This window comes from Poecile atricapillus, chromosome 3, assembly GCF_030490865.1.
Source record: "Poecile atricapillus isolate bPoeAtr1 chromosome 3, bPoeAtr1.hap1, whole genome shotgun sequence".
In the NCBI taxonomy this organism is placed as follows: Eukaryota; Metazoa; Chordata; class Aves; order Passeriformes; family Paridae; genus Poecile; species Poecile atricapillus.
The window spans coordinates 91,946,155-91,972,538 of record NC_081251.1 but is presented as its reverse complement, the minus strand read 5'-3'; the positions used below and the strand labels follow the sequence as shown (position 1 = coordinate 91,972,538).

The 26,384-nt window shown below is 37.7% G+C and overlaps 1 long non-coding RNA gene across 2 annotated transcripts; it reads right to left on the bottom strand.

Annotated features, from left to right (window-relative positions):
* Positions 1 to 9,041: 9,041 nt before the first annotated feature.
* On the bottom strand, positions 9,042 to 25,786 carry LOC131577555 (uncharacterized). 2 transcript variants are annotated; one of them, XR_009277242.1, is made up of 4 exons: positions 25,746 to 25,786; positions 21,546 to 21,641; positions 18,942 to 19,055; positions 9,042 to 13,019 (listed from the first exon to the last, which is right to left on the bottom strand). It is a non-coding gene; the product is annotated as an uncharacterized LOC131577555 (long non-coding RNA). The 2 variants fall into 2 exon arrangements; XR_009277243.1 differs by having other exon boundaries at positions 21,523 to 21,641; positions 25,746 to 25,781.
* Between the last annotated feature and the right edge of the window lie 598 nt (positions 25,787 to 26,384).

Genomic DNA, 26,384 nt, shown 5'->3' with positions numbered 1-26,384 from the left:
TAATTAATGATTTCTCTAAGCCTTTTCTAAAGGATATATCTTATTTTCCTATAGAGCACATCTTGCCTATAATTCTTTTAGAAGGGGAAATTTGTTCTTCCTTGTAGTTTTTAACAATCAAAAAAAAAAAAAAATTAGCGGAGAACTTAAACTTATGGATTGCTTTGGGTGAACCTGTGCTTCTATAAAGTGCTGATGCTTGCTTCCAAAATGTATATTCATTTTATATTAGCAGCTATTTTAAAAGAATCTGTGCCAAATAATATCACCAAGACTAATGACCTACAGTAATATGAATGCAGCTATTGTCTTTAGCACAGAATAAATCAAAAGACTTGCAAAATTTTTAGGTTAAATCACTTTTGGGTGGCAGTATACTACAAGAAAGAACTGCAATCATCCTCTGTCCAAGCTTCCATTTATATCAGCTTAAACTGACACTTTGCTTTTAACTGATGGGATATGTTCCTAAAGTACTACACAGGCCCATAAAGGTGAATGTGTGTGCACCTATGTTGCAGGCAAAGGTGTGGAAAAATAGATAGGTAAATGTAGGTTAAAAAGCATTCCTCTTTGGGAACCTCTAAAGGCTTAAGTGTTGGTTCTTCAAGGAAGTGGATGTGGCAGGAGCTCATTGTGAAAGATCATGGAAACTTCTTAAGTTCAAGCCAAATTTTTGTACACATACACATAATAATGTTTCAGCAACTTACTCAAGCTGTGTAAATGGAATGTGGAAAATAAGAAGTTGGGGTTGCCTGTAATTCAGAGATTTTGGTTTGGTTGTTTTTTTCTTGCCTTTAGAAGTTTGCCAGCAGCATGAAAAACTTGACTGAATAATGAAACAAAGTATTTGCAAGCATCTACCAGATAAAAGCACCAGAGTTACTTACAAGGTATTAGTGCATCTTTCTGTTTGCGTTTCGTGCACATTCATATGCATGACGTTGTGTTTGGAAGACCATCCATGACTGAGAAATTCCAAAATGCTTGCATGAATAAATATGAGCAAATGTTCATCAGATGTTCATACCACAAGCAGCTTGCTCAGTTCTTTTGCCTGATTTGCAAAGCTTATTGTCTATTTCTAGCAGACAAAACACAAAATTAATTTGAAGATTTGGGTTTTGTTAATAAATGCCAAGGTAATGTTTGTGAGGATGCTTTTCTGGACATTTTCCACCTTCTAAAACGTATTAAGGGGATACATTCATAGAAACATAAGTAGCAAACGTATTGAATTTCATTAAAGTTCCTTCATGAATAAACAAGTCTGTTTTCTACTGGTAGTTCACACCTGTGTTGGACCACAAATACCTCTGAATATTTAGCTAACTTGAGCATATTGGATACATCAGAAATCTGCCATATTATAGGTAGCTGGGATCCAAGAATCCAGTTTTTTATTCCTGTATGTCAGGCTGGGTTTTTTGGTTTTTCTTCATTTTTTAAATTTTTCTGAGGCAGATCAGTACCTCAGAGTTCAGGAAGTGTTTGGACAATGCTCTCAGGCATAAGCTGTGATTCTGGGGCTGTCCTGAGCAGGGACAGGAGCTGGACTTTGATAATCCCTGTGGGTCCCTTCCAGCTCAGGATATCTTATGATTCTATGAACAGTCATAAAAACTTTCTTCAGGAAAAACTATTAATTATAAGTTTAAGTGGTGATAAACCTATAGTTGCTCTGAAAACCCTACCTACTGTAGTTTCTATAGAACTGTGAGTGCCAGCAAAGCCACTTGAAATTAACAGGGGCCCTTCTACTGATTTAAATCTACTTTAATTTGAACTGCACATATATTATTGACAGAAGTTTTAATTTTTCTCATGTGTTACATACTCCGTTTCTGGAGTCTCCTCACCCCTGAATGGATGTCTTTGCATGCAGCTGACAAGGCTGCAGTGCTGTGAGCCAAGGCACGCTTGCCACCAAGCTTGCATGGAAATCCACAGACTTTAGCTAAGCTAAGGGAACACCCACACCAATTTTCATGGGTAAAACTAATCCAGAGAGTATTTGGAAAATCTGTGGCACCTGAGCTGTTGGATAAAAGCAAGATCCCACATGTGATTATTCAGGAAAAAAATACTGTGGGTGAACAAAATTTTTGATACTCCAATAAAACTTACTTAGAAACCTGCATCAGCAAACACATTTTTCTTCATTGTTGGCATATACTGAAAATACATATGTGTGTGTATTCTGTTATTATTTTTATAATTAGCATATAGTAAACAAGAACATGTTTTATTATTATTAAAAAACTGGTGGGTTAGCATGTTTTTCTTGTTTGTGAGCATGATCTGTAAGAGAGCACAAAATAATGACAAGTGTCACTTCAGAAAGGTGATCTGGTTTCTCAGCAGGCATAGAGGAGAACAGAGAGGGCTCTATGGTTTTCTTTCATCTCACCTAAAACCTGGAGAGTTGTGGATTTTATATGGCCAGAGCTCAGCAGAGCAGAGCTTTGTCTTGGTAACTCAAAATGACTAGATCATGCCTGGTAGCTGTTCTTGGAAACCTGACCCTTGTCACAGGCTGACTACATCAATTTGCAGTAGATTGATGATGTATAGACTGTGGGTGCCCCAGGGGAGACCAAAAAAAGGCCTGAGAAACATTGTATTGTTAATCCATACCCCTCATTAGCTTCTGCTGTGTTGGATTTCAACTCACTGGCAAGGCTAGAGGAGCTGGAGGGAGAATGTGGTGTTGTCTGACGTTGTTATCGTTGGTTGCCTTTTGAATGGAAGGATGTTTTAAAATACCTTTTCTTCAAAGTTTAATGCATCAAAACTGGCAGGATTCTTTATTTTCCTCTCTATCCCTCTTGTCAAGTGCCTGGAATTCCTAGATTTTCTTTGTATATTGATTTAGCGCTCTCCCCTCAATAGCCCAAGCTTTATCTCTTCCCGATAAGAGTCTCTCTATATCCTTTCCCAAGTAGTGGCAGGCAAATTATATACGCTGTAATCAATTTACATTTCACTATCATTCGTCAGCTCTGGTGCTGCACTGCCCATTGAGGCTGCAGCCCTGCCTTCAGGGTTCCTTTATGCACATCAGGACGTGGTGCTTAACCATTTCTGCTCAGTGCACTGCAAGGTTTTGATTCGAAGGAGGCTATAGTTTCAAACGCGGTTTCCATCAAACAGTAACATCTTTGTCAAACTTCAACAGAATTAACCTTAACTGCCAAGGAAGTTTTGACTGCCATCATAAAAATGTTTGATTAGTGTTAATAATTTATTAAATTGGTTTGTCCTGACACTGCCAACATGTTGGAAATCTCTCAACCATTAAAACATTAGCAGAGGCTGTAATACAATGCTCCTTCTGTTCTATGTTTTATTTCAAGACCACATTCTTATGAGCCTGGTTCTGTGGTGTTCCAATATGCTCTCATTAGGACTGCATTAAAAGATGAAATATGACAAATATTAAAAAGCGTGGGAATATAGAGTAAAGCATGGTGGGTGTACTTTTGTGGGCAACTCTGCTGCAATTAAATTTTCGCAAAGCAAGCCTGGTTTTGCAATATGGGGAAATAAAATAACCAGGCAAGTATTTCACTGAAACAGACCCAATATGTTCAATTTCTTCATCCAACCTCCTAAAATGCATAATCTTAATTAGAATTTCTACTAAAATAGGAAAGCTGATATTGGACCTACTTATGATGAAGTATGCTGTTCAATCATAGAAGAAACAAAGTCCTATTTGAGAAATGTATTAACACCTCGAGAATATATTGATCAAATTTTTATTTGATAGTTTACATCTGCACTTGAATGGCTGGTGGTAGGAGCTCTCCTCTGTTCTACCAGAAACACCTGTTTTGGCTCAAGCAGCCTCAGGAATTGCATATAATGTATTCCATATAAAATGCCGTTTAAACAGTAACAAGGGTTTGTTTTATTTTCCAACTGGATAGATGATAATTGAAATGGAGGCTCAGTTTATCCTTTGCAATTTGCTGATAATATCGATGAAATTAAGTAATTAATTATTTTTTTTCCTCTGCTTGGTAGCCATGTAGGAGCTCCAATATTGTCTCAAATGTGTAGACTGGTGTTGCACGTTGCATAAGTTAAATACAGAGATGTTAACTAGTGAAAGGAAAACTTTAATTTCTATATCCCAGTTATGAATATACACTGAGAGTAGTTATAATACCTACCTTTGAAATTTAATCCAAGGCTTTTAAACCTTTGGATTGAACTGTTCTATAATTATTCATAACAGCTGAACTGGTCTCCTTTCAACTCTTCTCTTTTTGGTACCTGAAAAATCTATGATGGGCACTTTAGTGAAAGGTATATTTTATTTTATGAGAGGAAGTAATCTAGCCTAGTCACACTTGTATGCTTTAAACTCCATGTGTTTTCAAATTAAAATAAAATATCCTTTAGGTAAGACTTGTTAGTTCCTAGGCACTCAGCTGTGTGGAGTCAAGATCTGAAATATCTGACCTTGAGTCAGAGGACAGATTTACAGTGAGGTCTATTAGAATACAAGCTGGACCTTCTTTCAGAGTCTGCACTGATTTCTCCTTTCTGTTATGTACAGAGTAACTTTATGGAAATTATTACCATAGAAGAGCCTTTTGCGGATTTCTAAACTTAAGTATATCATTCTCAAGAAACATTGTAAATGCTAATTTGTTTTAGGATGTAGTGTGCTTTGTAAGATGTTGGCAAGAACTTTACAGACAGAGTACATCAAAATAATCGTTTCAACATCAGAAAGTCATAATCCATCAGCTCAATAAATTTCCAAAAGATGTGTCAAATACAAGAGTATTTGGGGAACAGGCTGACTACAAATATTAAAATTGTGTCTCTGCAACTGTCAGCTTTTTTTTTTTTTTTTTTTCCTTTTTCTGTTGTTTGTCTTTATAATTGTTTCCTAATTATTTGCTGTGTTAATAATGAAAATTGTTGAATGTTCTGAAACCTCAACAGTTCTACATTTATTAATTACAACACAAAGATAAGAGGAGAAAGTGATTACTGTATGATGTGAGATATTCTAATATGAGGCTTCAAATGGCTCCAGCTTTTGGCTAGACTGGGATAAACTAAGACAAGAGTTTTTAATAAGTGCCAAGAAATTTCCATCTTATTAAGAGCATCCTCAGTTCCTCCTGACATTATGTTTGCTATATGTAAATGATCTATCAGTTTTCCCAAATTGTAGAGCAAAGGTTGTATTTTTCCTGCACAGAAAAGTGGCATCTGATGTTCATGGTTAATGCATTTTATTTGTGGTTAATACATTTCCATACATTTTTTCCCAAATTAAAGAGGGTTGGAAAATTTTGAATTAAGTCCATAAACTAATTATTTTCCATTCCAATGTTGTTTCTTTTGTAATAGAACTCCTGACTCAGTGCTTTTGTAAATGGCCTGCAGTTACATGACCCTGATTGTGGTCTAATGAGGGTTGGAGGGTGCCTCTTAGATGATGCTGGAAAATTAAAGGGACCTTTTCCCTCTAGCTTTTCAAACTAATTATTCTCTGATTTTACATGAGAACGACCCTTATATATATGTTGAAATCCTTTTCATTCAATGGCTCTCTTTTCCTATCCCCAGCTTTGATGTGGTGCCCGTACTTACAAAAAGGCTATGTGCGGGAAAGGCGGCTGATAGATCTCACCGTGGTCCGAGCAGTTAAACAGTGAGTTTAAAATACGGTAGTGTGAATGAACTGAAATTCAACAGAGGAAGAGAATCTTTGTTCTGTTTGAAACAAAGTCATGCTTTTTATGTCCAGTTATTTGTATCCATCTTTTGCCCATATTTTCATTTTTTAAAGACATTGAAGTTAGTGAGTAAGGGGCCCTCAAACACCTCTGACCCACTTCTCTGTTTATGTCCTGTGACTTGGGTCTTAATTTGTGTGCCTTTGGTGACTTTGCTTACCCTTCCGTTGCACAGGCTGATTCCATGTAAGCTCTCTAAAATAAGATAGAAGCAAAAGGCATAGTTTGCTTTCTTTGCTGCTTTACACTGAGAGCTACAGTGTAATGTTAATGCTTCTGACCAGTCACAATGCTAACAAAAGGAACTATTGGCCAAATATCTGGTAGTTCAAAGCAGTGTGTTAGCATATGACTTCCTTATGGTTAACTTTGCCCAGCATTGTCCTGGAAAATTAGAGGCTAGTGCTCAAGTTCCTCAGCTAAAATATGTAATCTCCAGATTGCTGCAACAGAACAAATCCTGTCAGTAATCCTGTAGGTTGCTCTTACAAGGTTTCCTCTAGAGGAGGGGTTCTTCGGTTATTAGATTAATAAATGTTCACTGTATAGTTATTGAAAATATTTGTCTGACACTGGAGTCCAAGAGTATGTAGGATAAAAAAAATCAACCCCAAAAAAACTCCAATAAAGTGAACCTTAAAAAATGTAAACAGAAGATAAAATTTCACTAACCCAAAGCTAGCAAAATTTTTAACTCTTAGCTTGTAAAACATAAAAAGCAGAAGGCAGAACAGTTCAATATGGAAACTGCAATCCTGCACAAGACAAAGAAAGACCATGTGAAAGACAGGAGACTCCTGACTGTTCAATGGGTGTTAAAAAAGTAACAAGATAGAATTAAAAATATCAGCAAGGCCAGCCTAAATAATAAATGAGTAATGAAAATTAGTCTCAGAGAAGATTTATTTTAAGGATAGTTTTAGAAATCAGAACAGCAAACAAGAGGACAGTCAATGAGACATGAAAATAAGAAACCCAGGCTGGAGAATTAATATTTAGGAATGAGAAAACATTAAGTATAGATATTGTTGTTTGTGACAAGTGAAAATTGTGCTTAGTGTGTTGTGCTCCTTGTTTTGTTTTCTAGTGAAGCAAGGTTATTTATTCCAACCTGTTGTAAGTTTGAATTCATATGTCTTCTTATGTCTCTAGGTTTATGTCTTTCTAGATATGAAATCAATTGCATGATCAGTACAAATTCACCAGACAAGCTGGTTGTGAATTAGTATCAATGTCTGTACAAGTCACAGTAGGAATTTAACATTCCTAAATGCAAATATTGAATATTTTATTGCTCACAAAGCCTTAGAGTTGTTTGGGTCAGTCTTTTGTGGTTTTGTGGTGTCTTGTTTTTTTCCAACTTGCTCTCATAAGTTTTACATCAAGAGCTAGGCAGAAAAAATAGAAATGTAGCTGCTAAGTATTTTCTTACTTATATCCAAGCAAATTCTCCAGAGAGTAGTGTCTTTCTTTTAATGTTATTAAACTTTTCCTTGCCAATGGAGGCAGAAAGAGCCAAGGCAGACAAGAATCCACAATTTTACCCTGTTTCTTCATAAAGATTCATGTCTCATAGCTACTGTGGTGCAGTTACATGAATATATCTCATAGAGTTCAGGAATGAAAGCTGTTCCACAGTCAGTATTTAGCTATGATAATTTAAGTTGCACTGGTATTGCACAGGCATCTTTAACAGGAAAGGATGAACTTTGCCCTTTCTAGTAAAGATGTTATCTTTATTAGAAAATCACATGGAGCTGCAGTGCATCTGTGCACTGTCCTTTCATATGCAATTGCATTTTACCTGTTAGAAAACTTTTTACCATCAGCAAACAATATTGTTGCTTCTTTTGATTTGTTGTTTGGGGTTTTTTTGTTGTAGTTTTTAAATTTTTTTTTAATTACTTTACGGCATTTTCTTCCTCCCCTTTACTCCAGCTCACAACTGTGAATCACTTCCTGGTGTCCCAGCTAAAGGAAGTTTCTTCAGAGATATAACATCAGGTGATTTGTGCATTTCTTTCTGGTACAATAAATATAGGGAGCCTTTCAGTATAATTATTGAACTAGCCAAATATTTATGTTAGATATACTGTAGGTTTTATTGCTCTATGGCACATCAGACAAAGTCTATATTTGTGAGAGCAGCTAGAACCCAGCGGCTACTTTCATCCCAACCCCAGTCAGACTTTTATCACAAACGTCTCCAGGGAGGCAAGACTTATCACTCCCATGGGAAATGACAGAAATTTATTTTTTTTTATTTTTGCTCTGGCAAGAGTCTAATGGAAGGTAGATTTTTACTGATACAGGTGTTGACAACACTGCATCCTGCATGCTTTCTGGAGCAGCTGATTGTGCTAGAGAGCACTTCTTGCTGCATTAACTCTGCTACAGGCACCAGGGTGTCTTGCTTTGCCTCACTTTTGTATTATGGAATTATGTTACTCTGAGGAAAATAATTCTTAGTCAAGCAGTGAGGTTGCAGCCACATTGGAGCAGGAGCTCAAGGACAGGAGAGTCTGTGGTCTGGGCAGAGCAGCCCATGGAGGAAGGTTTCTGCAGCTTCTTCTGCTTTTCCTGTCTGCAGGGCTCTGCTGTGTGCCACTGAATTGTGAAAAGATTCAGGGGTGGGAACTTGAAAGCAAAGTTGTTCTCCCATACTGACCTTGTCCTTTAAGTGGAAAGGCCTGTACACTGCAAACTTTGGAGCACCACAGCTATCTTAATCTGCACCAATGATGTATTTGAATTGATCCATCCACTCTGGAAAAAAGATCACAGGGTGTTTTCTGTCTTGGCTTGTAAGGCACGAGTAGGAAAACAGGCATGCTGCAGAATTATAGGGCAAGGGAGAGAAGCTGGGATGAAGCCTCTGTCTCCTGACCTTTGTGGTGCTTTCAATAGTATCCCAGCACAATAAAAATAATACAGTTGTTCACATTGGTGAACAATTGGCCTAAGTTGTTTAAAGTTATGTAAAGCGAGTACATAAATACCTTTTTTTTTCACATGTTGTCACAACAGCCATGCCATTGTAACCTAATTATTAATACTTCTAAAAGAGAAACATTACATTCTTTTGCATATGTGCAAGAGAATTTTCCTGCTCTGGCAACAAGTTGAGAAGTGGGTGAGAGGCGGGAAAAGGATTACAGGGTGGGGGTGGTAAAATGTATTTTAACAGAAGAGGCGTGCAGAATTATGGTCTCACAGCAAGAAATAAACATTGTAATCATAAACAAATGTAACACTGAAAACAGAAGACAGTGATTTTATTGCATTGACATAGGATGCTTGGGCAGCAGTGAAGGACTTGTTCTCTTCTATTAGTCAGGACACACTGGCAGGAGGGCCCTCTCAGTGGCCATGGCTTCCAGACAGCATGTGTGAGAGCTTGGATTATAAGATGTCCAGGAATGTACAGACACAGGCAAGGAGAAGGCTTGCTTTGAGGGGGAGTTGGAGGACCTCTTCACCACAGGGCCTGAGAGTGAATGTTCTCAAGAACTCTGGGAAACAAAACAGTGCTGAAACCTGTTCTGCCTTTCAGATAAATTTAAATGCTTACATTTACACTCTGCAAAGCGTTACCTGCATGTGGCATTTTGGTTTAGAGCCCAAAGCCAGCTCTGCAGATTTATGCAAACTGAAGAGACAAAGGGATGATGTGGCTCCATGTGAAACCGTGTCCAGTCCTCATGCGCCAGGTGTCTGCTTTCTGTGCCACCAGCTTAGATTCCACCAGATTCCTCACACAGATCCCAGGGGATTGTGTTTCTAAATCCCAATCTGGGTGGAAAATGTTTCTTGTAAAAGAAGCTGTCCTGAAGGAAGACTTGTTGTGGGCTAATGGACACGATCTCAATGGCACAAGAGACAGACCGTGCTGCATAAGGATGTGGGAAAAGCCTTCACCCACTAAGAGTCATAAGCTTTTCAATTAAGCCAAATCAATAGTATACCTGCAAGGGAGTACTTTCTCTTTTTGTTTCTTTCTCTTTCTGTTCACCATATATGTCAGCTTTTTTTTACTTCTTTTTTTTTTTTTTTTTTGAGAACTTGACTGCTGGTGAGTTCATAGTGTAAGAGGACAGAGCTCCTTTCCTGTGGGCTTTTTCAGCTCTGTGTATTTAGAAAGAAAAAGAGTGGCAAAAAGATAATACTAGTTTCTTTTTTATGGGAGAGAAGCGAAATAGAGAAAAACAAAATATCTTGTCCAAGTTCCTTTAGGGTTTTTGTGCAGAACTGGGTATTAAAGCAAAATTTCCAAATCCTGTGCAGTGTATTTAATGTGTGGTTTGCATGTGCTTTGAGAGTATCTCCTAACTCTTCACTTGTTTGTTTAGAATCCAGACTCATTCTAAACAAACCCCTTGTTTTGTTGAGATTGGATTGCAGATGCTGGATAAAATTGTAACATGAAACTCAGATCCTGTTTGGATTTTTTGTTTGTTTGCTTGTTTTTAGTTCTAACACTAGGAAGCTTTTAGGGATGTTAAAAGCAAACATGCACGCAGAAAAATAAAACCAACTCAGAGTTGTTGTATTCTCCTGCAAGCATAACAAGAGGGTGTCTCTCTTCTGTCAGTACAAGGTAAAAGAACAAGGCCTGCACATCCCTTTTCTTGTAAGGTGTTCAAAGCAGTGCTCATGAAGGAACAACTCTCATTTGAGAAAATACAACTACAGGAAGTTTTTGTGCATTAATACAATGCACACCACATTCTGGATATCTGCACATATCTGCCATCCAATAACCCTTCTTAATAACCTGCTGGCATATGGGGCCAGAGAGAAGCATCTAAAAATTGTTGCTTTGTTGTTGATGCTGTTAAGATCAGGGCCTATTTCTTATAGGCACATTTTTAATACAGCAGTGCAGCCTTGCAGCAGCTCTTTCTGTCAGGGAATAATTCATCCTTGGAAGCTGCCTGGTCCAACATGCATGTTTAGAGCAGATTCAATTTTGAAATCAGTCCCAGCTATGAAGATAATTTGGGCTTCTCAGGGCTGTGTCCAGTTGGGTTTTAAACACCTGCAATGGAGACTCCTTGTCCCCCTGCACACCTGTTCCAGTCTGTGACCACTCTCATGATGAAAAAAATTCCAAATACCCAGTTGGAATTTCCTTCATTGCAGCCTGTGTTTATTGCCTCTTTCCTTTGCACCTCCTGAAGTTTGGCTCTGTCTTCTTTAGAAGCACATGTTATGTAGATGAATAAAATCATAAGATCTCATTTCACCTTCTCTTCTCAAGACAGGACAAATGCAGTTCTCTCAGTCTCTCACCTTGTGTTCCAAATGCCACCAAGTCTGCAGACTGGTCCCTTCATCCAAGGTAAAAACTCAAATTAATTTGCAGCAGAAATGTTTCGGCATTCGAAGCATCAGTGAAGGCCAGACACGTGGGGTAAATTATTTCCATGTTTGAAGGGAAATGTGTTGGCACAGACACAAGATTGTTGCTAATGTAACTTTTGGCAGGTATGTTCACTCAGACAAGTTTCTTAGGTGCCAAAAGCAAAGCACAGCGTAACCTATATTTCTCACATGTGGCCTCACAAATAGCTCTGTGTTCAAACTTCCAGTCAGCCTTGGTTGTTCTCCTGCCACATGGCAATGCAAATCTGAGAAGAAAATTCAGCAAACTATTTGGAAAATAGCAAAAGAAATAATTTTTGAGTACTCCTGTAACTACAATTGGACTAATTGGACTACAATTTCAGTTTAGTTGTATGAATGCCCAGAACTATTCCCTTTATTCCAAAATATTCAGAAATATTTGAAAAAATAATATATGTATGGTTTGAATTAGTTTTCAGTATGATTCTTCACTGATTTCCTAGATAAAATTGATTTCAGCTTATAAAAATCCCTTCTGGACCTTGTCTGTCACCAACTTTTATCTCCTTTGCTCCATTGCAACCTGTCTTCATTAAAAACAAGGTTTCAAAGACATTGTGATGACAGATTGAACATCCAAACAGAGAAAACAAAACCTAATTGTGTAGGAAGTTTACCTTTGAGGGTTTTTAGGCGGGTATTTTTTATTTTTTTTTTCCATCACAGTGTCAAATGGGTCTTCAATTGAATGAATTTAATTGTTTTAAAAAGTTTTCTTCCTATATGCCCTGCTAGCTGTCTTGGTTATATTTCTCTAGTTGATGCTTTCATGCCAGAGAAGTGCTTTCTCAGGCAACTTGCCAACTTAACACCTTCTTAGATGTGACTGTCTGGAGGTTTTGTGTGTTCATGCGTACATCTCTGAAGCTATGCCAGCCAACAGACTGTCATTAGTGTATCTATGTAGTATCTCCAAACTCACCATGCCCCATTTGCAATTGCCATTAACACAGTTGCTTAAATTCACCATTAGGGAAGAGGAAGCTCAGGTGTTTCTCTTGCTGGTTATCTTGGCACCTGTGATTTGTTTTCCCCCAAATGTAATGTTTCAAAGCAATTTTTAACAAGGTTCATCTTCTAGTTTTGGGCTTATTAACTGTTCTGGAGTGCTTTATCACTTTATTATAGCCCACTATTTCCATACTACTCAAGAGTCCTAAAGTACAGGATAAGGTCATGAATCTACTTGCAGTATCTCCTTACTTGATTGCTATCTGCAGTTTTTGCCTTTTCTTTTCCATTGTAATGTAAATATAATTAATTCCTTAACCATAATTATTTCCAGTACAAATACTTCAAGGATACTTCAGATACCTGTTCATCTGTAGAAATTGTTTCAGCGCTGAATCACCGTTCTTCAGTCAGTTGTGAACATACTTTGTGATATTTTCATTTAAATTATTTTTTCATTAATTTTTATATAGCTATGTACTACATGCCAAAATTCTTCTTCAAGCTGAAATACAACTACTGCTCTCCTGTTACCTACTGAACCTAGTAATCCATCAAAGACAGAAATTGAGGTGGCTTATCAGGTTCTTTTTCTAGTTCTTCTTATCACTGTTATATTCCAGTGGCTGAAAGTTATTTGCTTTATCATTTGCTCTAGAACCTTTCCAGGACTTGAGTGGATTGTGATTTCAGCAATCACTCTGTGATTCCTCCTTCTTCTTTTCTGCTTTTTTCCATCCTCTGTGTATTCTCAAAGGTTTAAACACCACTTTGATTAGTTCCTGAATTGGTCAAGACCATATTTCATGAAACCTTTGTCATTTGGAGATATCTGTCTTGTCTGAATAATCCACCTGTCTTCTCTCTCCTGGTCAGTGTTTATTCCTTTGGCATCTACAGTGATAAAAAAATAATTGTTTTAATAAGAATTGATTCCTCTAGCTATTTTGCAGGTCTAAAATGCAGATTATCAAAGAAATAGTTGTCGTTGCACTTAAAATTACGGTGTTTATCCTATTTTTAGAAGAACTGCTGCAATGACTTGCCTGATACTTCAAAACTGGTCAATGGTAAAAGAATGGCACCTGGAAGCTTTTGACACTTTCTTATGATATTCAGCACTAAGAGCCTGCATCATGGGTCAGGAATCAGCTATGCTAAACTTTGTTCAAGCACAGATGACCCTGTCCCAGAGCAAGTCATGGGGAAAAATATATGGCAAGAGTCAGGCAATGTCGATACACAAACAGGAGCACTACAGGAAAACCTGAAAGACAACAAGTTTGTAAGAGATGCACACAAAAAAGAAGAACTCAACCCTAAATTCTTCTCTCAGCAGTTCCTGAAAGAACATTCTGTTAGTGTGTGACATCAATGTGTCCTTGCTGATGCTGACTCTTTTTAAGAGGAATATGAGCAAATTGATGCTGTAGAAACTGCAGTTAGTGAGTTTGACTAACTGAAATTTCTCTTCAAGCACTGTTACAAACAAAATTACCATCTCAGACTGTCTCTGGCTTCATCACACACAATTTTCAAGCATGGTATCCCATCAGCCTTTCAAAGAGAATGAAAAATATAGTATTCCTTCTCCTATATTGTGGAAGGACTCAGATGGAAATGTAATGCTGGTAGAACATCTCAAGTGTCTGTATAGAATTCGGCATTCAAAGTCACTAACAGATCTAGAACAAGCTCAAATTAACACCTTCTCTGCAGGCTATTGTGTCGTTTTGTGCATTCTTGTACTTTCAACATGCATGCTTTGATTCATATTCAGGATTCACCCATCTAAACTTAATTTACTGAGCTTATACATGCATAGCTACATACAAATCTTACTAATCAGCCTCTATTTAATGTCATGTGTGTCTGAAGTACTATGACCTAATTTGGGAGTGTGTGACATAGATGAATCCACAGTAAAGGGGAACACAAACACTTTATTGTTATCTTGATGGGGTAACTAAAAAAAATTGTCTTTCCTTGTAATGGCACTTGAAACTGGCAATTAAAAAAACTTTATAGAGTTGGGGGTGTTTTTTGTTTGATTGGTTTGTTTGGGTTTGGTTTGGGTTTTTTTTTCCCATTTGTGGTATACTGAAAAAAATCTAGGAATATATGAGCTGGATTTGAGGAAACATCCTCCATCTCAAGTTTCACAATTCTGTAGTGTTTGTAAGGACATGGGAAGTATCTGTTCAAATTGAGGAGAAAGAGGTAAGATGGTGAGGAGTCCTAGTGAAAAGACTGGTTGAGTTATTGTTAGGAAGGCAGACTAAGATATCTGAACACACAGTTACTCATTATTTTAGAGGTGTGTGTATATAGGCTAGTGATGCCAGATGGCAGAGATGTACATGTAGCTCATTCCATGATGCTGTAATCCAACATATGAAAATCTGGAAAGAAGCTCATAGAGAAGATAACAGTGTAGCTGCCTACACGTTGATTGGTTTTCGAAGCAAAATCTTGGATTACCTGATTTGAATCAGTGTTCATTTTTTAAAGAAAGTCTCCATTACACATCTCCATTATATGTGGAAAATGTACAGAAACTAGACAAGAAGGTAGATATGTTGTGCATTTATATTAGTGGACGATTTGATGGTGTGGGTTTATGTAGTATACTTTTACCTTATAGTTTTGTGAAACTTTTATATTATCCATGGATCAGTTGAATTTCAGACTGATTTTGACATTTTCACATCGTGAAAGAAAACAAAATTTGATGTAAGGACTTCTGTATCTTGTGCATCTCTTTTTAGACATCAGCTATGCTCATCCACTAATATCAGATGATTTCCAGTGCAGCACCCAAGCCTGCAAATAAAATATTAATATCTCTTGGGTGCATTAGAAGAAGCACAGGTTTGGGAACTTGTAAAACCCAATGTTTGGCAATAACGTCTCTGTGCTTGATTATCTGAGACAGTTTGTTTGGGTTGTAACAGTTCCCAGCCTGGGAGTCCCTCACCTAAACCAAATGTGCAGACTGATGCCTTCAGCCCTGAAATTCCCTACTCTGTGTGTGAAGGCTGTGGCCGCCACCCATGCACATGACCAAGTTACTCACGTGAGCCATCCCATTTAGATACGCACATATGGGGCAGAAATGCCATATCCTAAATGATCAAAGAAATAATCCAAATCCCAAATTCCTACTTTCATTCAAGCATGCACATAATCCTAAACATAGTGTTTTAAACTGCTATTGAAAGCAGTAAGTGTTAGGGTCTGAAACTGATTATACATCTAAAAATCACTTGGGTTAATTAAATAATTTAGTTTCTATTCATATTCCATTTGCTCTTTCTCTCCTTTCATTAATTTTAAGCCACAAAAACCCTGACTAAAATCACCCTCAGTGTAAGTGCATTCTCAGAGTCTTTGTTCTAATCCCCACAGAGTGTTTGATATTATTTTCAACTCAAACCTAATTAACAGTGTATGTTCTTTATTGAAATCTGAATATTTCTGTATATTACATATCAATGCAGATTCTTGTTGTGTGCTGTAATTTTCAAAATATTATTCTGGTCTATGCCTTTGTCCTTAATTTCAGGAGGCACCACAATACACTAAAGATTCCTCTGGCAGAAAACAAACCTTATTTTTCTCCCTTTTTCTTTCTCCTCTATTTGTACTGGCTTTAACACTGTGTGTGTACTGGTTTAAAAACTGTTTGTGATAGGGAATTGAAGCAGAGGATTCAAAAAGAGAAGTCTTTTTCAAAACTCCTACTCTACTTAGTAAAGGGCAAAGGAGTTGAATAAAAAAAAATTCTTCACGATCAGGTGTGAATTCCAGTCACGAAGCAGTACTGGGATGGTGACTGCTGCCAGTAGCTCTGCTTCTGTCACTAGAACAATGTTTCCAGGTCAACACAAGGCATAAAGACATTTAAACCCTTTTTACACATAAGGTAGAAAAAGACTATGTTGTAGAAGCCCTGCTTTGTAAAAGATGGCTCCGTTACTTACATGATGAAAATTAAGCATTTGCTAAAGTGTCTTAGTGAAACAATGCCCAAAACTACAATGAAAAAAAGAAAATTTAAATTAAGACATCCAAGCAGAAGTAGATAAGTGTATAAGCATAAAATAAATTTGGAATAGCTGTGATGCAGCATCTCAGTTATAGTCAGGATTCTGCTTGGCCAGCTCGGCCTGCTGGTCACAAAGATGAATGTCTATCCTGGAGTGAAGGGCTGCCTTCTTCACAGGGGCTCAGGGCAGCAATCTCAACATTAGCATTGTTATACCTGTGTTGTTGAAGGCACAGGCATGCCAAGATCTTGGTATGGCCAGAATAAAGTATCTCTATCTAGATTTAAATCTCAAGTACCACTTACTGCTATCAACTCTCCTCAATGGCCATCTCCTACCACTGAAGGTTCTTCAAGTCTGCATAGCTGGAGTGAAGATATGAGAAGGACCACTTGTGATGGGTAATGGAGGCTGCTGGGCAATTTAATTTTAAATGCAGTTGTATGGTAAGAGCTAGATATTTTTCCCTTTCTAGCATCTTAGAGACATCATTGGGATTCAGTGCTTTTAGCAATTCATCCATTTAATTATTTGAATGGAATTGTAAATGGAAGGCTTATTTCCAATGAATCATTCTTTGTTGTTAATATTTAGCAGGGGGACGCTGTTTTATGTTTTATCCTCAGTCATTGATACTGAATGGATTTGTTGGAATAATAAAAGAGGTTCTGATAAAATGAGTATGGATACCCCGTTACAAAATTCATTTTCAGTGTGACATTCTTTCAGACAGAATGATTTTTAGAAACTGCTTGTGGATGGATATTGATTATTGAACAGAATTACTGATAGCTGAATACAATTGTTAAAGCTACATAATATCCTATATCTAAAGGTAAGCAAATGATATGTTGAGATTAAGAGGACACAAGGATTACATTATTTTTTTGGGGAAGAAAATAGTACTTATCTGGACAAGTGTAGTAAACCCAACCTAGAATTTAGCAAGAACTTTTGCCCTCAGTCATCTGGGGCTGGAGATGATTTTGGAACTACCTTGCTTAATTCAGACAGCAATAACTTAATTTTTGAAATTAACTATCTTTGTTTGATAGAATGCTTCAACATTTGGATACTCACTTGAATATTGTCAAAATCTGACATGTGCTATTTTCTGTTGGTTTGTGTCTGCCAGCTAAAAAGAGAAGTAACTCAGATCACTCTCCCATGTGAGTGTAAAGCGTACAGAGGGAAAAATAGGATAGCAAAATAAAAATAACCTGATTCTATTCGAGGTGTTCCTGAAGCAGTATGGAAAACTGCTCCAGGGGCACCTTGCTTCTCTATTGATCTAGTGACCTCAGGCAAGTTGCATCACCTCTCAGCTCTTCATGAACCAGAGATAATGCTCAAGGCTTCCTTTTGTCACATGCTTTCAGATCTGTTGATGAGAACTGCTTCGCAGAAATAATAACCCTATTCACAGTGAATATAATGTCTTATTTTCAAACTTTTTCCATGTTAGTGGAAATGAATTCAGGAGTAGTGGAACCAGGAAGCCAAATATGTGCTCTGGGCTACTCCAGCTGTTCAAGGGAAACTTGTCCTGAAAAACAGATATTTTGTGTCTCTCCTAAAAGAATTCTGAATATCTGATATGTTATCTGTTTATTCTTTCTCATACTTTGTTTCATTCTTGGTTGGTTAGCCCTTTTTTTTTCTTCCCCTTCCCTCCAAGTCCTGCAGAAACTCAGTCTTTGAACTCTTCATTCCTGTCAAATCAGGCTGACATGACCAAAGGGATCAGAAGTTGTTATGAGGGTGGGATGGGTGGACACAAAGTCTTGTGCAGCATGATTGTGTAGGTCTCTTACCCTCAGGAAACAAGGGCAAAAGTCATGCCTGCCTTCATTCCCTCTGCTTTGAAAACCTTGGAATGGACTTGCCAAATGAGTATCTCCAAACTTGAAGCTATCTTTTTCTTTAGGAATGGGATGGAATTCTAGCCAAAAAGTGAAAGAATAAGATTTACAACACAAATGAGACTGTTTTGTGCACAAATAGAAAAGGTGAGACACAAAATCCTCATCACTATATAATCCGATTCAGTAAAGCTGCTACAGCTTCCTACAGTGGAAATGGGGAAATTTTTGTATGGGACTCCTAGTGTGCAGCACTGAGCTATCCAGAGAAGACAAAAAAATATCTGGTTAGCTTTACAAGGGGCAGCAGGAGGAGAGCAGTAGTCTAACTTATATGTTCACGATGATGAAATCAAGCTTTAGCACCAGGAAAGAGCTAAGGTAGATATTTTATGGAAGAGAGGGAACCTTTCTAATGAAAATGTTGAATGGATTAGGTGGGACCTCTGTTTTAAAAAAAATCTGGTTTTTAGAACAGGATTATTCAAGTGTCTCTCAGGAATTACATAAGAGCACTTGATAAATGTAGGGCCTCCTGAGGTCCATTTGAACCACCTTTTCTATGATTGTTCCACAAAGTACAGGTTGTCTTGTGCAACACAGATATGCAGTGATGTAAAAAAGATCTTTGTGCACTAAGCTATTAAGGTTTGTCTAGCTGGAGACTGACAGACCTGAAAGTTTGTCTTATGCAGAGCAAAGCTGCTAATAGAAATACTGTCCTAAATGAGTCATTCAGCCCTCAGAGGGTGGAGAACCAAAGCCTTTGAAAATAGCCCCAGCTTGCCAGTAGCACTGGGACTCAGAACCACTTTCAGCAGCATTATGAGCACAGCTCATAGAATGGTAGTATAATAAACAGTACATAGCACTAGTGCCTTGCTAAAGGCTATGAACGCTTTTACCTCATCTGGGCAGCTCCCAAGCAGAAAGAAGCTTCTCATCCTTGGCTTCAGTCATGGATACTGGAAGCTGATGGCACGTGAGGTGAAGAAGCAGCATCCATGTCATGTCCACAGCTAGAGAAATAATAGTATTAGAGAAAGGCATTATCCATCAGGGAAACAAATTGCTGTTTGTTGTGAGCTTGGATGACAGAATTCAGTAAGTGCTATTGCATCAAAGGTCCAGATCCCTAACCCTTACTCATGTAATGCGTGCAGTCTCATTTAATCTTCTCTATAGTCAGGTGATTGTTCAGCCCCATAATTTCCTGAGATACTGACAGAAATCACCAGCACACGACCAGGATGACCAATGACCATACAACAAGTCCATTTTAATATCTTTGAGCACTGCCCAGTGACACTGAATCTAGCAGCAGAATTTGTGCATAGTGCTGAAATTTGGCTGTACAGCAATTCACTGCTGCTTGTTTTTTTTTTTGTCTCCCCATTAATGCTGATATATGCTTTTCCATTCATTTTCATGGACAGCTATGGATAAATGTCCAAGCTTTTAAGTTTGACACAAATATATTTGCTTGGAAAGAAAGTCTTTAACTCGGCAATATTAGATTAAAAAAAAAAAAAAATCCATCAAAAGGTTTTTATCAGTAAACTGTGAAACAAAAGAGAAGGTTAATGTTTTATTACATCTTCTCTAATACTTTCTAGTTTAACTAAATTTACAGAGAAAAGCCTCTAGTTTTCCAGTCAGCACAAGTACCAGGCTTACAAAAACACTTTTTCTCTACAGAAGAACAGCATAAAGAGTTGCTTATGGGGAAATTCTAACTTGTCACATTAAACTTACTGAGCTGGGAGAGAACAGAAACCCCGACAAATCTGCGAATGGTGATGCTTGCAGTCTGCCTTGAAACTCACCAAGTATGACGAACAGTGACACTGCTGTCTTAATGTATTGCTGACAGAGCTGCTGTACTCATTAACCTTTGATGAAACAAGATGTCACTTTGTTCACATCAAATGCTCCTTGATGCCAGTGCTCAGAGACTGTTTTTGTTGCTAATGCAGACATCAGCTATTGTTGAAAACATTCTCTCTCCCTTCCAGCATTTCACTGCCCATGAGGATTTATAGGTGCTGATCATTATCAATCTGCAAATGGAGTATGAAGCCAAGAGTGCATGTTTAATTTCTGCAGATTTTAATTATTTATTTTTCTATTAAAAAACTTCAATTTAAATTTAATTCACCAATATTTAAACACCTGAAAACGTTAAGTTCTTGATGTGCTACAGGATACTGCCAGGAACTCGATAGCATATTTTAGTGATCCCTTTGTCTTTCTCTTTGCGGGTACTGGAACTACTAAAGAATCATTTAGAGCGTTAAAGCTACATACTAGAAGCACGTTGTAGTGGGAAGAGACATTGAGTTGTGTAACATTCCAGTTAGCATTATGACTAAACTGTGGTGTAGCATGGATTAAAACAGACTGTTCCTGATCTGTTCTCCAGCCTTTTATCAGCATTGCTTCTATTATCAGCATTAGGAGCCAATCTTGCTGTTCTATGTACTGTAAATACCATGTTGTCTAGCAAGGAAATCCTGACTGACTGGGAATAATTCTCTAATCTGGGAATAATTTTTCTTTAGTCTTTACTTTGCATATTTGCATTTATATTACTATGAGATAAATGAAAGCAGAGCAAGAATGAAAAGGAAAGTTTTTTATTTCCTTGCTGAATACAGAAATTTTCAGTACTGAAACCCTGAAATCAGGGGTGTATGTTCTCACAGTTGCTTTTGTGTCTGTTATTTTAGTGGACAGAGCAATATTTACAGATGACCTCTAATGACATTCTTTCCACTTTATAGTCCTCAGTATCTTTTTCTTTGCATTAGGGGACTTTGTGCATTGGATTTGCTTGATTTAATTTTTTTTTCACAATTAGGTCTGCAATCATTATACCTGTCATGCAAATGTAACATCTTGGGAAGCATTAGAAGATAAGAGTAGGGATTCCTCTAATTTGCAGTTGTGCAAAAGAGGAGTATCTGATCATAGCTCAGTGCTGGAATTCTAGCTAAAGGTCATGCCATGCCTCAGGGGGTGATGAGCAGTCAAAGCTTTGTGTGATAATGTAGCTCTAGAAGCATTTTTTAAGAAAAGGATTTGAAGGAAGCTAGGTAAACCAGAAAATTGTTTAGGACATAGGATGCTTCAGACTCTTACAGTAAGGGGAGGCAGCAATGCTAAAGATAGAAAGTGTAAGTGGATGAGATGCAGGCAGAAGTATTTTCATGGGAAATGTAGGAAATATTAATAGTTTGCTTAACACTGAAGTGCATCTGTCCCTTACTGAGTGATGAAAGCCTGGGAGATTAACCATCCACACAAGTCCAGCTTTACAAGATGAACATGTGATATTCACAGAATAGCAAACTTACACGAAATGTGACCATGCTACTAAACAGCAACACAAAGTGCATCTGAGAACACTCATGGAATATAGCATAGCATAGCTGATACAGAGTCCTTGAAAGGTGCTGGTAAATACACTCATTTAAAGACTTTCACCTGTTGCTTTAAATCATTCATACCCCATGGCATGTCTGCCAGCACTGTGACCCCTGGCGCAGAGTGAGGAACATCAAAGGCAGAAGGGAGCAGATCAGGTCTCAGGTAGGAGTTGCACCCTTGTAATGGATAAAAGAAGTGACAGTAAGTTAGAAAACAGGTGGAACTGGGGTACTGCAAACCTGATGTGAGTAACCCAAAAAATAATTCTGCTCATTAAGAAACACAAAGAAAATGCTTTAAAAGGTGTTGTTTGGGTTTTTTTTTAATCTCAAAGACTTGTGAAAATACATGGACTATACACTGCTATATTATTAAGAGCCCTTTTTGACTTCATTGATTTTTTTAGATTTTTTCAGTCCAAGAAGGATTTACACTCTGAAACTGCTTGTAAATCCACAGGAAAATAAGATTCTTAGTTAATTTTTATCAATCAGGTTAGTCTTTTGGAGATACATCACCATGTCATGTAATATCTCTTATGCCAGGCTGCTTATGGTCTAGTATTTACTCTCAGGCATGATTTTCTGCTGAAATGGCTGTTTTCTCTGGAAATATACACATGCTGCTTCCCACCTTTAAATGTTCTTGATTTGTTTTTAGGTACAACATGTACAGACTGGTTTTAAAACAGTAGAAATTGCTCCCTGAAAATGAACTTTACTTAAAATGGAAGACAAGCTCATTCACAATCAGAACCAACAATGCTCTGGGTATCTAGTATCAGACCAATTTCAGTAATGTTCACTTGACTATGACTTCCTGTATCTTCTGTAGTTATTGTACCAGAAAAAGTCTCTTATGAATGTTTATTGCTACTAATCACTGAATCCTAACATCAGAACGCTTTTTGAACAAGAATAAAAACACTCACAAATCCCCTTCAGAGAAAACAATTTGTAGAGTATTTGTCTTAACTAACAGAAACTTTAGGAGTTAAACACATTCAAAATAATGCTGATAACATGAGTTTCAGGGTTTCCATTTCCATTTCCAGGGACACATTACTGATTTTGGAGAAAATTATTTGTCATCCTAAATACAGGGCCCAAAAAAGTCTGTGCTTTAATGACAGTAACTGTGATTGCAAAACCAGAACCATACTCAAGCCTGCACTGTAATGAGTATCTGCTCTCTGTGCTAATACACATCCTTACATCCTGTCTGCCTTACTGACAAAACCACTGCTGCAGTCTTCGAACTTTTCATACACAAGTGTTCTTAGGCTTAAAATTCTGTTAAGCAGAGAGTTGTTTGGGGTGGATTTTTAGTTTTTCTGTAGTGACTGTCTTTTAAAGTTGGTAATTATTTGTATTTTTTTTTAGAGTTTACTTTGATTGGTTATTGTTTACTTTTCTGGTAGTAAAGGGGATGGGGAAAGATGGGAAAGTTTTGTCGTCTCCTCTGAGTGGCCAGAGCTTGTCTGTGAGCTTCTTTGAGAAGTGACTTCAATGAGTCAGAAATGCTTTCTCTAGTGTTTCTATGTACTTTCTCCCAGGTTTTGCGATTCAGTGTGTATCACAGGAGTTCAGGTTTCATAGTGCCCTTGAGCAGAGTGTGTTTCTAAGACAAACAGCAGCCTGGTGGTTGCACTGAAATGCAACACTGCATAGCCCCACTGACATGAGGAAGCTGGATGAATGCCAGTGGAATGTGGGCCTGGTGGAGATGTGGTGGTCTCTGCTTGGAGAAAGGGAGAAAGGGCACTTTCTGAAAGCTGGAAATGTGTGTTGTTCACATTCAGCTCCAGAGACAGCAAATTATGGTAATCAACAGTTATTTGACTCACCATGGCCAGATGCACATGTGACAGGAAGGGACAATATTTTCTGTAAAGTTGAAAATAGAAGTCACTATATTTTCAAAATTCCTCAGCTATCCCTCCATCCAAAGACTTCAGACCAGTCTTTTGGAAGATGTTATTCACTGACAGTGGAGACAATATCTTGTTTCATTCTTTAGAGCACTTACTGTTTTAAATCAGCTCGATTTTGGTCCTTCCAATGGTAATGAGTCAAGACCTCTTCCTCCCTGAATGGATTTCCTTACCATTTTTAGTTATTCTAGCCTGACTCAGTATAAAGTAATGATGCATAGGAGTGCTCTGTATTATCTTTGTCAGTGGACGTTGTGGGACCAGTTCCAGAAAACCTCTGGTTTATGTGTATGAAGGTTGAAAGGTCTTGTGTCCTAACAAAGAGAAACATGATCTTGAAGTAAACACAATGTTCAATATGATAAGTTAGTTTTTACTGCAGGTTTTTTTTTCCACCATGGGAGAAAGTTGGTGCCTAAAATATGGGCACAAGTTTAAGCCCATTCTCAGTTCCCAGGGCATGGAGTTGGGTTGCTTTCCATACTGCAGACGGAGATGTTGGAAGCTGCAAGTTTTGCCTACTGCCAAAACTGAATTTGAAATGCCCTCTTGTAATTTTTCATCATCTCTTTTCACATCACTGCTGATTATCATTTATATTGGCTTGGAAAAGGAGACACTCTCCTACATAATCATGCAACCACCACAGTGTGCAAACCTCGCCAGGACAACTTTTCTTCCTGCCGTGCTCTGCACATTTTTGCAACAACTGCTCTTGTAGCACAGGCGAGTTTCAGGGCTTAATGGGTTGGTGCCCACAGACCCAAACTCTTGGCAGGAATAGTGAGGTTAATTACTTTCCATTAAGGTGATGTCCTGGCTCACAGAGACTTTTCCTGGTGACTTCAGCACAGCTTGGATTTCACCCTTCAAATACCAGTGACTGTGCAACAAAGGAATGTGTCCTGCCAATTTGTGAACCTTTGATTTCGGTTGCTGCTGCCCTACTTAGCGCTCTGTGCCGGCTTAGCGGTGTCTGGCAGCCGTGTGCTGATCACCTCCTGGGCTTGGCTTCCCCCGGCCCCTAACTAATAAGTGATGTATTATTTTATTTACTGACTAGTCTAATCTCTAACTATACTGGACCGTGTTACCGGACACTTTTGTCTGTTGTAAGAACTTCAGATTTTATTTTGGAAACTTGGCTAGTGGCAGTCTAACCACAAAGGCTAGGAATAGGAATAGTAGCATATGTGCACTTTAGACAACAGTTAGACAAAACTGCAACAAATCCCAGAAGTTCTGCATGTCTCATGTATGCAAGGAAGGTTTATTTTTTAAGGCTGTCATTGGTCCCACATATCTCAAGGACACCATGTCAGCTATTTTAAGTAGCCAGGACATAGCCAGTTAGATTTTACTTGTTTTGGAGGTGAAGGAGAAAAAAAATTTTTTTTTTTTTTTAGGATTTTTAATTGTCTGTGAAAGTTTCTGAAGAATACATTTTTTCTTCTTTGATGAATTATCAAAGGTTCTTGACCTCATGGTAAAAAATTTTGTTCAAGTTTACAGAGAACATTTAGGACAATTCAAGTAAATATTCTCATTGACTTTAAGGAGGTTGATTACCAGCAGTAACCACATGCAGAAGAGTTTCCTGCACTAGCTCTCAGTTAAATTTAAACCTCAGCAAAATATCCACTGGAGTCAACTGGAAAGTTTTCCAGAGTAGGGAGTGAATATAAAACTGAAGACAGTCTTGAGGACCAGGCCCACATTAAATAGTTCTATTCCCTAAATACAAACAGCTGAAGGTTTCTGGATAAGCTAAAACAAATACCTTTCTTCTGTACCTTTTTCTTTGCCAGTCAAATCTAATTTTTAGCAATTGATGTGATAAATGCAGCTAAAGTGACAGGGAAATGGAATGTATCTGAAAAAGAAATGTCACTTCAGCCTATAGTTGGTACGGTCTGTTTCCCATCGTAACATATGTTTAGTATGTATCTAGTCCCAAGTGCTGCTCAGATTGTTTAGGGTTTTTTTTATTTATGTAGTAGGTAGGGACAATCAAGGAACTATATTCTTTCCATAAGGTTTTTCTTTTCAGAGTACAAGGCTGGAATGGAAATAATATGAGAGGGAAAGTGTGCTTCACCAATGCCAGGAAAAGTATACAAAGTTAAAGCTTTTGATTTAAAGAACACAAAGTTTAAAGTTCAAAAATCAAATAACTTCCTCCAATTTTTGGATACCTGGGACCAATTTTCAACTGCAGATTTTTCCTTTTTAAAAAACCACAAGCCCAACAAGCAAAAAAAGACCCCAAAGCCCCCCAGCAACAAAACAAACCTGAAACAAAACAAATAGTCTCCACAAATGTCCTTTTAATGCCCTCTCTTATTACCTTATTGTGATGGACCTCTTCTTCCCTGGTCTTTTTACTCCAACTGACAAGTAATCTTAGCCTGCTAATCCTGACCCTTAAACTCTGCTACATTATAATTAACTTTCAGTGTCTCATGACTCTGATTTTTATGTATTAAATGCATGCCTTGTTATCCACTCAGTGCTGCATAAGACACCGGTTTCACAAAGAATGAAATCCAGTGCTTGGGAGAGAGCTTTATTCATCCATAAGACAAATAAACCCTATTTTCAGGACTTAAGTGACATTAGAGGTTTGTTGATATTGAGAAATTTAATCTGCCAAATGCTTAAAAAAAATACTGTCCAGCTAAATTCACAGACTTCCATTAAATCTCCACCAATTTAGATTGTAAGGATTTTCTTCTAGGTTAACTTAGTGGATTTTAAAAAAAATACGGCCTAAACCAGTGTAATTTTTTGTGGGGGGATACTAGTCAGCTGGCAGAGAGTCCTTGCAAGATCCATTTGTAAGGTGATGATTTTCCACAGAAAAATGATGAGCTTGTTTATGAAACAGAAAACTTTGAATCAGTAAAACTCGCATCCAGAGAGAAGCTGAATGACTCACGGGATGAAAGAACTTTCTTACACTTGGAATCAAATTCATCAGGTTTAA